A 4,799-nucleotide genomic window follows, 5' to 3' on the forward strand; every position below is an offset into this window, starting at 1 on the left:
ATATACACCTTTTTACATACATAGGTGTAATCTTATCTTAGATATACTTCCGAATGGTTCCCGAATTAAGAGTAACAAATTTATTTCTTTTTTGAAGTTCATATATCATGCTATGTTGTTGTCTACAGAGTGCATAATTCTTCTCTTGATTCATGGCATGCACATGTTTTACTGACATGACGACATTACAAATTGTAACAACGTTAAACATCCCATATGTAATGCAATTTTAGTGTCTACTGACTGACTCACAGACAACGCACTAATGTATAGTGGTTCGAGTGGTTAAAAAGTGACCCTCCAGGCAGCCTCCGGCCCCATTTTGGGGAAATAAAATTGAATTATAATTAAGAAAAGGGCGTTAATATATATGCTTATGAAAGGTTTCAGACAGTTGAAAATTATCTGATGCTAGCCGTGGTATGATATACAGATATATATGTACAGTAAACAATTGTATAAATTATGTAATTTTAGCTCGTCGTGATATTCTGCTATATTACATCATAACCGTAATAAATCTGTTGCAGTATTTATCCATGACATCTCTCTACTGTTAAATGTAACCCGATGACGCACTTTCATACCTTTAACATCACAACCAGTTTGAAACAACTTTTGTGACATCATCAATAAGTCTGTTATAGTAATGAAAATATTTTTCCTTTTTTTGCTGAGTGAATTCATGGCTAAAGTTAAACGAAAGATGGCGTTAACATCGCAAGCGAAATAGACATAAAGTACATACGAGTAGTTAGTAAAGCTATCACAGAAACACTGTTACAAGAAGTAGATTTATAAAAGTATAGTAAAACAATTAGCATTTTTCGACGTGATTAGTTCGTATTCAATATTGTCGTTACCAGAGAACACTCAAGACGAAACAGCGGATATGACAATTAAAGTGAGTATCTGTAATTACAAGTTATACAGTTTTGATTGAGTTATTGAAAAAAAGCAGTATCTATCATGTAACTTTGCACTTAAAAATTGATTTATTTTATATACAGTTTCATAAATTTTAGGACAATAGAAAGTTAACTTGTTTTAAGCACCTTTCTTGTCATGTACAGATAAGTAAATGCACTTTGTTGTTGGTTTTTATGTGTTCTTAAGATCTTTACTGAATACTGAGTTTCAAAGTTCTATTACTATACATTAATGTTTAGTACTGATAAACACATTTTACATCATTTTTTTAAAATAATATAATTTTATTTAGAGCTGAGCTTGGCCTGTGCTAATGTATCAGACTGTCAACACAAAATAGTGCTCCGTCTTTGGATCCGTGAGTGTATGGTAAGAGCGACAGTAGAATTCCACTATTAACTTAGAGTAGGCCAAGAATTGGCGATTTCTGCTCTTGACTAGTTACCGTTATTCTAGTTTATTAGTTTAAAATTAGGGAAGGCTAGTGAAGACAGACCTTGTGTAGCTCTGCATGAATTTACAAATAATCGAATGTGAAACTTTACTCTTCGCATCCACTGTTTTCAGAGCACAATAAAGAAGACTATCCGATTTCAGGATTGATGGTTTTAAACCTAACTTCTGTTTAGTTATATAACAGAAATGTATATGACCTTTGATTTTAAAACTTTCCATTTGTAGTTTGTGTGAAGCACAAACCAATGCAAAATCTAGTGTCACTTATGTGTCATTATGATTATACAAGCAGACGCACCTGTTGAATGCAGAGTTTTGCGTTTCGCCAATTATAAGCGGACACATAGACTTTTGACAAATAATGGTTTATTTACTTATTATATTAGACTTGCAATTCTTGCCGTGGAAATATCATATTAACAACTTAGTTAAGAGCATATTAAAGTAAAAACAAGAATGTAACATTTTTGATAACAAAAAACTGTTTTATATAGAAAAGCCATTATGATAAAAATATACAATTTATGTAAAATAATTAACTAATACATATCATAAAGCAACGTGCCGCGCACCCACAGCCACTAGGTAAAAGGCGCGTTTGCATCTCAAAGAGCCACGAGCCCTGAACCTTTGGATTCACAATTATAATATGATAACCACTTGGTTAAGCCCAGCTTCACAAAGTTGTTATAGTATAACATCCGTGATTTCAATTTGACTAAATTTCTAGATTTCTTGAATGTAAATATACTGTACAGATAACATGCTTAATAGTGACTAGGATAAAACAACCCCCCACCACCACCAAAAAAAAAAGGAATCTACTTATAAATCTTACATAATGTTTAGTCTTAATATCAATCGTTAGCAATCGTCATTGTAGTTTCTCTCCATACGGATCCGTGACAAGAATTTCAGCGTAAAATTAACGTATTTCAAGGTCTTCTGTTGAAGTCTACAAGGTTACCAACAGCGTGTCAAACCACTTAAAATTTAGCAGGTGCAGTGGTCAAGTCTATGATAATCATGTATTTCCTTGTATAAGCAGCACACATACCTTTATCGTTTAAGAGAATACTGTGCTCGTTACGCAAGAAATTCGCTTTAAGTTCCTAAAATAACTCGTTTTTCGACTTATCAGTTTTCTTCTTATCTGAACTCATGAAAAAAGTTGCATTGTGCTGTTGCGGTTTAACAATGTTTTAATCAAGTATTTTAAAAACAGTTTCCAAAGAAGTTTGACGTTTCAGCAATGCTATAAAACCCAATGTTTTCAATCAGTGTTTTTTTGCAATATGTAACTAAACTCCTATAAGAAAAACGATATATGTGTGAAAACAAGGATGACGAAATTCAACAAAGTGTTGTACACTTGCTTCAGATTCTTATCCATAAACCACGAGTGACGTACTTTTCATATTACTAAATTAATTAGTAATAGTGCTGTTATACTATCTATACTGTAAATGTTGAATATGTAGCCACAGGTATTGACTATCGTTTAAAATACAGTGCTGAATTTCTCTTCTGCGTACTGAAGACCCTTTGGCTACTTACTTTTTTGATATACGGTTCCAGCTCAACTGTTGACATTGTGTCGTGGTGTAAGTGTATAGAAGTCACTTACCCCCCTCACCCTACCCTCCCGTCATTGACAAATAGAAGCAAATGAAAACTTGGCTAAGTCTACGATTGGGAATATACTTTAGTTACAGAGAAGGACTTGAAACGTTCTGATAGACCCAAAAGAATAAAACATTTCAGGCCTTGTTTTCAGTTTGCATTCGGAGCAGAAATCAATTTCGTCCCTCTTCGTTTTAGAGTATTTTATGTATTAGTGAATTAAACAACTATGTCTTTATAATAATATGTATCTCTAGGATTTTTTTAACTAACTATCTAATATCAAATATAAACTAGTTGGTTCACATGAATATTTTGTGTTATCCATTGAAATGTGTTAACCAAGAAAAGTTTCTGCTAGAACTGTCCAGTTCAGGAATTTAATAAAACATTTAACAGTACTTCTAAACTACATTTTTGCATAAAACAGAATAAAAAAAAACTTTTAAAAATAATAACATATTGAACTGAACATATAAACAGAAAGTATTAAATATAACAATATTATAAACAGATACAAAATGCTTTATATATATTTATATGACGTAGTATTGTATCACGGATAGCTGGCAAGTCATCGCTGCCAATTGAATCAGCTGAATATGTCAGACAGCATAGGCGAGCATAATTAATTTATCTGTAACAATATATATATAACAATTATACATATATATACAAAACTATGCAAAATGTGATTCCATATAAATGAATATAATTTATATTTTCTATTTAAAATGTGGCGACTACCTCTTTCCGTAGACTTGATATCTACTTTAAACATACAAGATAATGTAACGTTAGAAATTTATAGAAACAAAAAATTAATTTAATACTCAAGCACTAGCCGAGATATTTAAGCAAAAGATTGTTTTGTTTCTCAACAGGTTTGGTTAGAAATTGATTGTTACTCCTATTGTTATCCGTACTTTAAAAACTAAAACTATTCTTGGAAAACTTACTACCAAGACTTATTTATGTACAAAGCTCCATGAAAACTAACTTGATGATGTTCAAATTGAATTATATCACTTTAATGGCTTTGTTTTATGTCTAGCACATCGAATTTCTGCTTTGCCTTTTGTCGATTACTGTACTGGTGCGCCCTCTACCGGGAGGGTTTAATCGTCCATTTATCAGATATTTCGACCCGCCTCCTGGCTATACACCTGATCTAGATAACAACAACTACCAAGGTTATATACGAATTTATGGAATCAACCCTCGCATGACGTTTGGTCCTGGTAGTCTTACTCTACGAAACACTCAGATGATCAATCTCTCAACTGCATCAAACAACTTGTGATATAGTATCTCAGTTTAGTACTGTTGTGTCACATTATGTATAATGAGTTAGAATTATAATTATTCATCGTTCCAGTTCATTTTGTTATGAATATTATTATGGAATTAAAGCTTTCATTTAGAAGTACATTAATATTTTAGCGTCTATGTTTGTTCAACTGGATTGAATAATTAAAATAGTCTATTTGAGTAAAGGAATTACTCGTAATGATATGACACTTTTGTTTAGTGGCGCTCTTATTTGTTTCATCATACTAAATGATGTAAAAATATATAATACTTTGCTTACTAAAAGATTTGTCGACACATTGACCTCAGAAGTGGTACAGTTAGACAAGTTACTTAGTTTCGAGTTGTAACCAGTTTAAGATTTCTACTTTGTGATTTTGTAACTATTTAACATATTTTCCACACTTTTTGGCTTTTCTAAAGTGGGCCTATTCATGAGAAAATAGCCTTACGAAACTTGAATAAAAAATATGAGCTTC

The 4,799-nt window shown here is 31.9% G+C and overlaps 1 long non-coding RNA gene across 1 annotated transcript; it reads left to right on the forward strand.

The window, feature by feature from the left end:
* The first annotated feature begins 718 nt into the window (after nucleotides 1-718).
* LOC143255593 (uncharacterized) lies at nucleotides 719-4,799 on the forward strand. Its single transcript, XR_013030740.1, has 2 exons — nucleotides 719-904; nucleotides 4,064-4,799. It is a non-coding gene; the product is annotated as an uncharacterized LOC143255593 (long non-coding RNA).

The sequence above is a fragment of the Tachypleus tridentatus genome, chromosome 1 (assembly GCF_004210375.1).
Source record: "Tachypleus tridentatus isolate NWPU-2018 chromosome 1, ASM421037v1, whole genome shotgun sequence".
Taxonomy (NCBI): domain Eukaryota; kingdom Metazoa; phylum Arthropoda; class Merostomata; order Xiphosura; family Limulidae; genus Tachypleus; species Tachypleus tridentatus.